Below are 13435 nucleotides of genomic sequence, written 5' to 3'. Positions count from 1 at the left end.
TCTTTGACATGAAGAAGGTTTATGGCTGACACAGTATAAAGCATTTTCTTAAATAGCGAATACATTTTAAAATCTGAACAAACCAAAACCATGAAGACTCAAGAAACAGGCTTAAGATACTGCTGAATTGTATGTAAGGCAACCACTTACCACTGATGACTTGATTTATATGAGGGCTGCTCAAAAAATAATACCTCCTATTTTATTATATTGGCCCACAATGTCAGAGGGAGATGGTGGTAGTGTGGCAGAAGAGGTTGAACCTTCCTACCAATATTCCATCACATTTTAGCTGCTGTGTGACAGATGGCAGCAGAGGGGCAGTCTGACAAAATGGCGCTTGTCATGCAAGTAAAGATGTGCCACTGAATTTCTCTGTGTGGAAAAACTGCACCCACTAACATTCATCGACACTTGCTGAACATTTATGGAGACCAAACAGTGGATGTGAGAACAGTCTGGTGATGGGTGGTGTGCTTCAGCAGTGGCATCAGTAACGTGAAAGACAAGCCACATTCTAGGCAGCCATGCATAGCTAAATGAACAGTATCACTAAATGAAGGCTGTCTCAAACAGCTCATCCATGCAAATCAGTGAATTATGATGGTGGACAGAGCTGAATATTGGTTTCAAAGCATCTGAAACAATGGTGGCAACACTGCAATACTGTGAAGCTTGCACCAAGCAGGTCCCACAGATGCTCACAAAGGAACAGAAAGAATACTCTATGCAAGTTTGTTAGGACCTATTGAACCAATAAAGGGCTGAAAGCAACTGTTTCCTGGATTACATAATTGTTGGTAATGAGTCATGGAGCCAGAAGCAAAAGAGCAGTTCACTGAGTGGTGACAAGAATTCTTCAAAGAATAAGTTCCAGACCACCCTCAGCACATAATGTCATGTGCTTTGTCTTTTAGGGTAGAAAAGGGATGACCTTTCTGGATTTCCTGAAACCAAGACAAATCATCAGCTCTAAGTACTATACTGTGATGATGACATCTAAGCTGAAGGCTTGAACTTTCAGGGTCAGGCTGGAGAAGAAGACAATCCAGGGCAGAATGGTGGGAAGACTGTGAAAAAAACAGACCTGAGAGTATTGGCTGATGTTGGACTGAACATGAGCAAGTAGTGTGCCCAGGTTGTCAAAAAGGCCACTAGCATTATGTCTTGTATCAGAAGTAGTGCTGTCAGCTGGAGCAGAGAAGTGATTGCTCCCCTGTACTCAGCTCTGGTACAGCCGCACCTCGAGTACTGTGTACAGTTTCGGGCCCCTCACTACAAGAAGGACATTGAGGCCCTGGAGCGTGTTCAGAGAAGGGCAACAAAACTGGTGAGGGGTCTGGAGCACAAGTCTTATGAGGAGCAGCTGAGGGAGCTGGGATTGTTTAGTCTTGAAGAACAGGAAGCTCAAGGGTGATCTTGTCACTCTCAAAAACAACCTGAAGGGATGATGTTGTGAGGTAGGAGTCAGCATCTTCTCCTATGTAACTACCAATAGGTCTATAGGGAATGGACTCAACTTGCGCAAGGGGATATTCAGGTTGTATATTTGGAAATGCTGCTTCTCTGAGTGAGTGGTCAGGTGCTGGAACAGGCTGCCCAGGGAGGTGGTGAAGTCACCATCTCTGGAGGCGTTCAAGAAACATTTAGATATTGTGCTGAGAAACATGGTTTAGTGGGAAATATTGGTGGTAGGTAAACAGTTGGGCTGGATGATCTTAAAGGTCTTATCCAACTTTGGTAATTCTATCATTCTATGACATAGAAGGAATAAGAAGTTCAAAGGCAAATTCTCCCATTCAGGAACTGAGTAATTTGCAGCTCCAGCTGGTCTTATTTCGTCTCTCATCAGGCACCTGCATTATGCTGAAGTCTTTCTGGTAACATTAGTTTAGCAGTATTCACCATGCAGCTTAAAATTCTACAAGTACTCTGCAACTGACATGCAGTTCACTAGTCTCTGGATGATCACCCTGTTGTAATAAGACAACTAAAATCCTTCATATTAATGTCAGTCCCAGTCTAGACAGTCAAGAAATATGACCTGATTTTTTTTTATATTAACCACAAATCTAGCAACAGGGAGACAAAGACAGTGAAATCATAAGAAAATGGCTGAAGAACAGCATTCTTCTCAACATAAATTCAATTTGTATATTACTGTACACAAAATATTAATTTGTACAACACTGCTCATAGATTACTGCATCTGTAAAATTCAGATATTAGCTATATCAAAGTTTTTTCTTTATTAATTTGCTTTACCTAGATGTAATACTTTTGACATTTTAATTCCCATTATTAATTTCTGTGAAATTATACCCAGAGATTAACCATTAATAAACAGTTAATTTTCACCCATATAAAGGCAAATAAATTTGAACTTCATAAAACATTCACATTTCCAGTACTATTTGTTTTTCATTGGTAAATGGTAGAATACTGTCAATAAAGATCTTTTATACCTATTAAAGAAAGATTTTAAGATATTTTTCAGTAAGTGCTTACTGAATAAATTAATTTTAAGCAATCACAACATATTTGCAATTAATTTCATAAGAAGAGTAAGCAGTAAAATTGATTTAAAATATTAATTAGAAAGTTACTCAGCCAGATCCTCCTATTTTCAATATCTAACTTGTGTGGCTGAGATATACACTTGAAAAAAAAAAAAATCCACTTGATTCACCTGTAGGTGACACTGTTGGTCTTAGCAATCAAAGAGCAATAGCATTCCTTTCAATACCTTCAGTTACAGCCTGGATCAATGATGTATCCAAAACACAATTATTTTTCTAGTATTTGTACACTACTACTTTTAAAGTTCTACTTCAGTATCAAGCCTCTGCAGAGACAGTGATTAATGCAAGTGCTTCAAGTACAGATGCATTTAAAATGAATTTATTCTGATAAAGCTTAAAGTAAATGAAAAAATGTGTGCATTGGCAGTACAGCAAGGACTTCTCATCGAAATTGAAAATTTCATATTTTCACCTATACGCTGAAGTACAATACTGAAAAGTTATATAAGTTTACTTAAAAAAAAAAAAGAGAGAGAGAGAGAGAGAGAAAACCACACACATACAAAAAACAAAACAACAAAAAAAAAAAAACACAACAAAACAAATCAAAACAAAAAACACCCCAAACTTTTGTTCCAAAGCAGTTTAGAAAAGCTTGTGGGAAACAGAGCTAGGTCAGGTACAAACAATTACTGCCAATAAAAATGCAAACACAGTGAATAATGCAATAACATATAAAACCCCAAATATTTCAACTACAGAATACACAGGGTATTTGATCTTGTTCAAAATCACTAATTTTATTTGGGACCATTTCAACTACATTTTCCTGCTAAAACTCCCCCTTTCTAACCCAATATAAATACAGAGTTTAGACAAGTGAGTCATACCAAAGGATGCTGCCAGTCAGTTACACATTACACATTTTTATCAGAGTATGTGACGTATGATTGTTAAATGCAAAGTGGATTACTCAAAGTCTGTACCAAAATACTACAGACTGTGCAATAACAGCAGGCAAGTAGGTATGTATTATAATAAGCCACTATATCCATTTGAAAAAATAAATTATTTTATATAAAATTTAAATGAATGTCTCAGAGTAGTGATTCTAATTTCTAAAGCATGGAAGCTTGATTTCAGTAAAATCAAGATGGATTCTGTCATAAATCTTGAAATTAATTTAGGTCACAGGCAGCACCTACAGTTCCTTATAAATGACTACCATTTTTTATCCAAACTGCTACCATTTGATCACATATAAGTACTTTTTCCCCTTTGGCAAAATCTTAGCTGTCATAGGCACATATATTAATGGGACAGCAGTAAATCAGAATGGCTTCCAACAATTCCACTAGCATATTGAAAGACTAATGCCAAAAAAAAAATCAAGTACAATGCTGAAGACACAGAATGGTAACATCAAAACACTGGAACTGTCTGAGAAGCAGAAATGAAAGACTGCAGACAACAATTCAACTAAACAAAAAGCTTATCAAATGAATTCACTGAAAAGTTATAAAAAAAACTACGTAAAAGCAGAATTCAATTTTTAAATCATTTTCATTATTGAAGGCAATCTGGATTCTTACATGTGGAGTCACTGAGTTACTATCTTTAATTCTGAGAGCTAATATTTCAGAGAAAGAAGTTTGGCTACGCACATTACATGCCCCAAAATGCCTCTCTGCTATTTAACATTAGTCTTTTTCACCTATTTTTACTATTTCCTGAAGTTGAGGTAAAAAAAAGGAGAACTTTGTGGGAAAGTCATATACTTTACAAAAGTGGCACTCATAGAAAAACCTCCTTGTCTTTCAAGGATCAACTAATACAATGAAATTGAAAATTTAAGTGTTCCTGAGGAGATACTTTGGAGGTCTGCACAGCTGAGGAGGAGGAGTGCCTGATTTAGTTCTTTTCTCCATTTTCAGATCCTACTCATTGTAAGAGCCTATTATTTTACACCACTGCCTCAAAGTTTGCTGATGAACATGTCCAAACATGCCCAAGCTAGTCCTGGGCAAGGGTTGTGAAATCCTTTGTCTAAGGGACAAGCAGATGGGCATGTCCTGGGGAAACGAAAGAGAGATAAGCTGCAGCTCAGTGGCTGCTTAACACGCTTTTGAGTGGTACTCATCTCCGTGGGAGATGGGCCATCTCAGGAGATGCTTGCCTGGCATCCTAGCACGGGATTTGTCACGTAGGTAAGAGAAATGGAGGATAAAAGAGGGATAGACCTCCACGAAATTGGGCTGTTCTTCCATCGGAAACCTCATGAGCTGATCCCTGCTGCTGCACTCCCTCCTGGGCCTGCTGCCTGAGACATGCTGCTTTCTCCTGGACCTCGCCGCTCCTTCGAGGTGTTCTACCATCTGAACCCTCACGAGCTGATCACTGCTCGCTGCTGCCCCTCCCGGTGCTGACCCCTCGCTGCTTCTCCGGTGCTGACTGACGCTGTTCCTGGACTTTCCCCACGCTGCTTCTCCCGTGCTGACCCGGTGCCGCTTCTCCAGGACAGCTGCTTGCTGCTCAGGGCTGCCCGTCGCTGCTGCTGTTCTCCCCGCTTCTGCCGCCCCTGCTCTTCTGCCTCGGACCGTCGGAGCCGCTTGCAACCGGACCGCCCCTGGGATCCTGGCTGCTGACTATCCCTGCGTTGTACAAATCCTTGCTTCTTTCCTATCTTTCCTATCGCTCGCCTTCCCTTCCCCATCACCCTTAACAGTGTTCCCCTTCCCCGTCTCCCTGGTTAATATTGGTAATAAACTGGTCGGACCAACATTTGAACCATTGCTTCTTAATCTCACGCCGGGTATACAAATAATCAAAGAACCTCGTCTCCCCCCCCACTCATCCACCAAATACTTTTTGGATTTCCACTTTCTAACTCCAAAATCTGAGACTCTCTTCAGATTTTAAATCTTGCTTTTGAAAATAGACAAATAAAAACATATTTAGCATTTATAGGAGATGTTAAAGACAGAAGAAGATACACAGCAGTCTGTAGAACTTCATCAAGCCTTAATGCCTCAAAGATAACTATGCTAGTGATCTTCTGTCCTTAAGATATCATGTTGTCATAGTTTTGGCTGGGATAGGGTTAGTTTTCCTCATAGATGCATAGATAAGGCTGCGTTTTGGATTTTTGATGAATTAGCAGTAAAACACTGTAGACATAGAGCAATGCTTGCACAGAGCCAAGGACGTTTCAGCTCCTCATGCTTCCCTGCCAGCAAGGATCAGGAGTTGCACAGGGAGATGGAAGACAACATAGCTAGAACAGCAGACCTAGACTGACCAAAAGGATATTCCATACCACACAGTGTCATACTCAGCAACAAAAGCTGACAGAAAGACGGAGGAAGAGGGGGGATGTCTGCTATATTGGCATATTCCCAAGAAACAACAACTCATGGAATTGGCTGCACATCTGCCTGCTGATGGGAAGTAGCAACTGAATTCCTTGTTTTGCTTTGCTTGTGTGCACAGCTTTTGCTTTACCTAGGAACTGCCTTTATCTCAACCTATGAATTTTTACTCTTCTGCTTTTCTGATTCTCCCCCCACTATACCTGGGGAGTCTGAGCAAACTGCTCTGCTGAGCTGCTTGAAGGGGCACTTGACAGCTACTTGACAGCACTGTGAAGTCTTCTGAAATGAAGAAAATCCGTAAGGAGAGGATGGTGGAAGAATGGAGATGATTATGGGATATAGAAATCATATGGAATAAAGATTTCAACATTTCCTGAGTCATAGAAAATAGAACATCCTGAGTAAGAAGGGACCCATGATGGTGTAATCCAGCTCCTACTCAAAGCAGGTCAACATAAGAGTTCAACCATCTACCTAGGGAGCATTGTCCAAATGCTTCTTGAACATCAGCAGGCTTGGAGCCACGATCAGTTCTCTGGGAATCTTGTTGCAGTGCTTTAACATCTCTCAGTGTAGAGCTTTTTCCTAATATCCAAATTGAATTTCCCTTCAGGCACCATTAAGCCATTCCTTTGTGTCCTAAGAATGATTAGGAGGCAGACCAGTACTTATTTTCCTTTCCACTCCCCCTCACAGGGAAGTTGTAAAAAGCAGTGTGTCCCCTCTTCTCTAAGCAGAGCAGACCAAGCATCTTTGGCTGTTCCTCCCACGTCATGCCCTTTAGCCCTTTCACCATCTTTTTTGCCCTCCTTTGGACATATTCGAATAATTTTATGTATTTCTTGGCCACACCAACGCTGACTACAGTGGGATAGTCATTTATTTTGACCAATTAGCTATACTGTGCTTAATGAACCCCAAGGTACAGCTGGTTCTCTTGGCTGGGCATATGGTTGACTTGTATTGAGTTTTCCATCAACCAAAAGCCCGGATTTCTTTCTGCTGGGCTGTACTCCAGCCACTTGTTCCCTCAGCAATATGTACATCCTGACTGCGTCATATTAGGAATAGAATTCATCATTTGTTCTTGCTAAACATGAGTCAGCTATACACATTTATTTTGTTTCTTTCTAAATTTTTTGGTGTATTTTACTCATTTGAGAGAGAACTTTTTTTCCACTTCACAAAGGTAGGCTCATTTTGAAAAAAAGCATAATATAACAATTCAGAAGAAAGGAAATCCACTTTTAGCACAGTTGTACTACTGAGAAAGACTCTGAAGATTTTGAGAGAAGAGAGGCTAGTCACTTCCTCTTTCTTTTTTTTGTATTAGATTTTGATGTACTCTAAAAGTTTTATCTCCCAGCCCAAATACTGATCAAAAGAGGATATTCTGCTCCTGATGCCATGGGTGCACATTGAATTAGGAACTACTTTTCACTCTAGCCATACTGGAAGAGGGAATATTAATTAGATTCAAATCTTTTGAAATAAACAACTTAAAAAGAGAATAGTTTCTCTGAATCTGTGAGCTTTATAATCTCTGGATCATTTCTGATGGCCACCTCATTTATCCCATTCCACACCAAAAAAAGATTTGTAGAATTTATAATATCTAAAGCATCCGAAGTTTCAAAAGGAAAAAGTCACTCTATTCCAAGAAGACAGATATTACAGGTGTTTTCTATAACTTCAAGAAAAAAAAAAAGAAAACAAGGAAAAGAAAGAAAAAGGGCATCCAATTGGAGAGTAAGGCCCCTTACAGAAGATTAACATCACTGTAACATGCCGTAGGACAGACACACCATAGTGCACATAGAAAGATGTTAGTGACAAAGTAAAAAGAAAACACCTGAGATTGAATATGCTATGTAATACGTCAGCAAAAAGTACCTCATACAGTTTTCAAAAAATGCTGTACTAATATGAATGGGATAACATTTGACAATCTCAAAAGTACTCTGCCTACTTTTGATTTCCTTATTCACCACTCTCTGAAAGACCACCTCCACAGCACTTAATTCCTTCCAAAACCTATGAAATGGACAGAGAGAACGTTAAGAAAACTAATCTTTAAAGCAATATAAGCTGTTTTACAAGATTTCCCTTTTACACAAAAATCCTTTTTACTGGAAAAACCAAACATTTAAAATACTACCTACATGGATTTATCACATTTATCACAATTCAATCTATTTATATGGTCTCAGAATTAAATAGGTCAAGTAGTCAAAAAGAAACCCTTCACGTCTAACATGATTTAGTGATAATTCTGTCATAACTAATTTTTTGCCAATTCTTAAGTGCAAAAAAAAAAAAAGTCCTTCAATTTCAAATACACTCTCTCATTATTTATCCTCTTTTCCTAATGCAAAGATGCCCTAATTTCTAGTTAAGCAAAAAAGCACATGAAATGAGTAACTTATTATATATATATATTTTTTTTTTACAGAAAGTAAATGTGTAAGAAGTGTAGAGAATCCCTAGGTCATATATTTACTATAAGCACAGGGTAAATTACTGTACATGAATATTCAGTTTCTAGAAGTGGCCTTTCTATATGCATGGAAGGGAAAGCACACACACACACACATATATATATGGACACAACAGAATACTGTACATATATTTTGTTCATTTTTAGTGTATTTTCATTTCTATAGGTGGGGAAAAAAAGCAGCAGAAATCCAATTTATTATTTCTTTTTACCTAGAATCATCTCTATGTCTTATTAAGGTGCAGGAAATGAGAAAAGGAATATCAGAAAAAGCAGGCTGTAGACGAAACAGAAACCAAGTTTATAGCCCTCCTTTGCTTCAAATAGTTTCAGACTTGATTAGATTTATATTACAGATAAGAACTTAAGAAAAAAGCATTATTCCATTTTATTAGTATCAGATTCCAACAGGGAATAAAGCCTTCGTGGCTTAATATCACAGTCTATCAGCTGACAGAATCTATCACAGTGATCATCCATATTACTGAAAGGTCCTGATGCCATTTGCTGTTCCCAGAACTGCATGCCCTATTCAGCTTTAATGCTTCTGTGGTCTCTGCTTCACTTCTCACTTCTGCCTTGCCATCACAAGTACAATTAATCAGCTAATCTTTGAGATGTCAAAATACATTCAATCCTTCAGGCTATTTCCTCTCCTCGAGAAAAGCATTCTGTTCAGTAATCAGACAAATGTATTTGCCAATGCAAATGCAGCTTACACAAATTCTCTTTTCATTTGCAACACTGCTGTTTTCAAAAACACTTATCAGTACTGTTAAATTACTCATGCCCTTCAGTAACAATTGACCTTTTGTTCTAAACTACTCTTATTTTTAGTATAATAGCTAGCTAAAATTTTTAGAAACAGTTATATGAGATCTGCAATAAGTTAAAAAAAAAAACAAAAAACATTTGTCTTGGATTTAAATGATCAGAATTAAAAATTCTACAAATGCCCTTAATTTAAAAAGCAGATAAAACTATGAAAAAGGTATTGCTAAGTTGACCTCTCCTGGCTGCCAGATTCCCACGCAGCCAGTCTCTTACTCTCCTAAACAGGAGAGAGGAAGAAGGAAAAGCTTGCAGACTGAGATCAAGGCAGGAAGATCACTTACCAATTACTGTCACTGGCAGAAGAGATTCAAGTTAGGGAAAATTAACTTGATTTATTGACAGTTAAAAACAGAATAAGATGGTTAGAAACAGACCAAAACACTCTTCTTCCTACTCTTACTTCTTCTGAGGCTCAGCCTCTTTGCCCCATTCCAGCTCTTTTACATCATCACACCTTGAACACTGCAGGATGATAAGGAACAGGCACAGTGGTCAGAACCCAACACTTGGTAATTCTGTCTCCTTCCTCACTCTTCTCCCTTGTTCCAGTTTGGATTTCATTCTGCATGACTCAGTCCTACATAAACTATTCCAAGAGAGAGTCCCTTTCACAGGTTTCAGTTCCTAAGGAACATACTGCACCAGATTACCATGGTCCAATGACCACAGTTCCTATCAGGAAAAACCTGCTTTTATGTGGGCTCCTCTCTATAGGCCACACTGCTAGCAGCTCACATGAACATCAGGTCTTCATGGACCACAGCTTACTTCAGGATACACCTACATGCTCCAGTGTGGATGCCTGCCCACCATGGTTTTCTTTATGGGTTGCTGGGAAATAACTGCTCCACTCCAGTCTCTTTCAAAACTTACATGGGCTGCTGTGGTTGCTCAGGTACCTGCATCAGCTCCTACCCTTGATTTTCTGACTCTGGTGTCAGCAGGGTTGTTTCTTTTACTTTTTTTTCCCTCTTCACTACTTTCTCTCTCTTTTCTCCTCTGTATAGATAGAATAATTTTTTGATAAATTTTCACTGTATGATGTCAAGGATTTTATTTTTGTTTCACGTTACGTATGTATAAAATTAAATTCTCTTCTACATGTTTTTTTGGATGCCTATTATGTTTAAATGTTATAAACTGTTTGGGCCAGAATACAAATCCTTAATTGTTGCTATTGGTTTGTACAAATTAAGACATCATACTAACAATCTTCTTAGAACACTCTGAGTCAGTGAAAGGCAGCACATTCAGAGTTGGTCTTTACAACTGTACACTACTCCAATCCCAGTTGTATTCTCTAATATTTTGGAAAACACATATCACTTGTGTGCTTGTTGCAAACACAAAGTGAGAGATAGCTGATTTTGAAGTTGGTTTTGAAGTTGTTATAAAATTTACAGATTGTATAAACTAAAGACAGGGTAGCTCTATATATGCAGACTTGACAGTCCTGAAGGTCAGTCACCCAAATAATTTACTGTCTTCAAAAAAAAGCCCAAAACAAACAAACGAAAGAATTCAACCACAGAAAACAACAGCATAACTTTCTGTTACTTCAAATGGTACCCAGCAAAATACATTATTTATTCCTGTACAGTATTTTCCATCCAAACACTAATGTACCAAAAACAGCTTATGAAATAACAGCTCACAAGTCAAGTATACTTAATACCCAGTAGCATTTGAACTGATGCCTAAGCAGCAGATATTCCTAGATAACAGTAAGCCTATATACAAACATACTTAAAATAGAGAAACCATTGACAGAAAAAAAATACCAACTGCAGGGGAATACACTTTCCTAGATTCTTTTTTAACTAGTTAAATTTAACACATCATTATTTAACCACAAGATAAGTTATGATAGACTTGTTAAATAAACTCTCTAGGAGAACCAGTACAATAGCTAAGGATATATATATATTTTTTTGTAGTAAGTTTATTTTCTTTACCCAGGTTAAGTGAGTGACACATTTATGTGAAAAATATCTGTAAATGAACTATGGATCTATTTTGCTTGAAACATTAAAACAAGACCTAATTTTCATGAAGACATTAAGAAAAATAGGGTATTTGGGGTATTAACCTGTTTCCCTCATTTCACAGGCACACAAGTAGCAGTTCACTGCACAGCAGGCTGAAAGACTGTCTGAAGAATTAACAATTATCTTCATTTCTTTAAAGGCATTTTCATTACGAAGAAAATTTAAAAACAAGAACTTTCTTTAAAAGCTTGGATTCTGAAATATGTTTTGAAACGACAGGGCCATTAGTGAATATTTAAAGCACAATACAGAAAAACATGGAAGCAAGAACTATCTCACAATCTCAATACCATATTTTTTTCACTCTTTGCAGTTAAAATAATAAATGCAGACTTCATTAAGGACAAAGTCCTGGGAAATAAGACAGTTAACAGTTTGTCAGATAAAGCACTTCTTCCTTAACAGAATAAGCATAACAGATGTGACTAATGACTAACAAAATACACAAGTTTAAATACACAAAGTATGAAGGATGAAGCATGAAGAATGGAAATAAAGGAGAAAATTATCAGGACTGTCACTGAAGCACTACTTCTAACTAACACCTGACAAGCACTTTGTTCTTCTTTCTTTCAGTGACTGATCTGATTCACCTGACTATGAAAACAAAGAGTGGAAATATAACTGCTCAGAAGATGCAGAAAACAACAGTCATGGAAGAATTATATCAGGCATTGAGTCTCCTAGAAAAAGAATCTGCAGTCTTTTGAAACAGTGATCCAACTTGAAATGCCTGTGTCTACTACATTAGATTACTCCATCAGGTTTTTTTATCCCCTATATATAATATATATATATTATCCTGTGTATTTAAATTATGTGCACAATCCACATGCTATGGATTAGTTCTTAAGGAAAAATTGCTTTACTGTTAAACACAGGCACATGATCTATTGCAGTAAAAGCAGGGTAATGACTGGCAAACCAACTCTAGAACCATTAAGAAGCAACAGCAATTTGAGAAATTTATACATTAGAGGAGCTGGCAAGTAAAATACGTTTTAAAATGTTTTGTAGCAAGAATCAAGGCATACAGACATTTACATCTGAACAAGAGACCCATAACAGAACAGACCCACTAGGAAGAGGTGGATTGAGCCCAAAAGCTAATGAAAGAAAGCTGATTAATATTCACAGAAGACAATACACATAGAAAGCAATAAACAAGGTCCAGCACAAGTCAGTGCCCCTTCCTCAACATAAAAAGGCTATATATTTTCAGGTGTTTTCATAAGCTAGGATAACACAAATCCCTCTGCTGCTCCTGATTCTGGAAGAAAAGGAGCAGCAACTACATCAGTAACTCCTGGCCTGGTGTTCTCTCTCCTCTGAATCTCTCACAACTCTCATTAATCAGCTATTCACATGGATTGACAGAGATGGGACAAGGGGGGACGGTTTTCAACTAAGACAGGAGAGATTTAGGTTAGATGTTAAGAGGAAGTTTTTCACTCAGAGGGTGGTGATGCACTGGAACAGGTTGTCCAGGGAGGTTGTGGATGCCCCATCCCCAAAGGCATTAAAGGCAAGGCTGGATGTGGCTCTGGGCAGCCTGCTCTAGTGGTCAGTGACCCTGCCCATGGCAGGGGGTCGAAACCAGATGATCTTTGAGGTCCTTTTCAACCCAGGCCATTCTATGATTCTATGATAAAGAAAGGCTGACTAGATATACCAAATAAAAAAAAACCAAGAAAATAATTATTTCATAGTCTTTGATGTTTTGGTCTTCATATATTTTCTTTTTAACCTTTTCAGTGTTTGGAAGAACAAAGAAGCAAAACTATCATTAGTACAAAAGTTAAAAATAAAATTAACAAATGCTTTAATTATATTTTCTTTGCAATCTAAGAACTAGATTCTTGGTCACAAAAAAAAAAAAAAAGCTTTTCACATTCCTCCTATTCTGAAGACCATTTAACATCCATTTCAGTTCTCAAAAGAAGTTCAGGAACTATAAATAAATAAAGGTAATACAGTGTAACTATCCTATTTATATAGAGAGAGCGGTAGAACTCCTTGAACAATATTTGAAGATGTAAATTTCAAAATATAAATTTCAAAGCAATGAGATTTGCCTGTGGAAGGAAATAATCATTTTAAGTTGGTCCTCCCCTTTCCAATTCTTTAAGATTTTTATACATAAATTCAATTAAAAACTCTTCC

At 37.6% G+C, this 13435-nt stretch overlaps 1 protein-coding gene across 3 annotated transcripts in view; it reads right to left on the bottom strand.

The window, feature by feature from the left end:
• ASCC3 (activating signal cointegrator 1 complex subunit 3) overlaps positions 1 to 13435 on the bottom strand; it is a 263322-nt gene that overhangs the window by 186895 nt on the left and 62992 nt on the right. The gene's annotated exons all lie outside the window — the stretch shown is intronic.

Source organism: Cyrtonyx montezumae, unplaced genomic scaffold (assembly GCF_038088225.1).
Source record: "Cyrtonyx montezumae isolate F1298 unplaced genomic scaffold, pur_monq_1.0 scaffold_0, whole genome shotgun sequence".
Taxonomy (NCBI): domain Eukaryota; kingdom Metazoa; phylum Chordata; class Aves; order Galliformes; family Odontophoridae; genus Cyrtonyx; species Cyrtonyx montezumae.
Note: the sequence above shows the minus strand (reverse complement) of the source record. Positions and strands in the feature narration are given on the sequence as shown.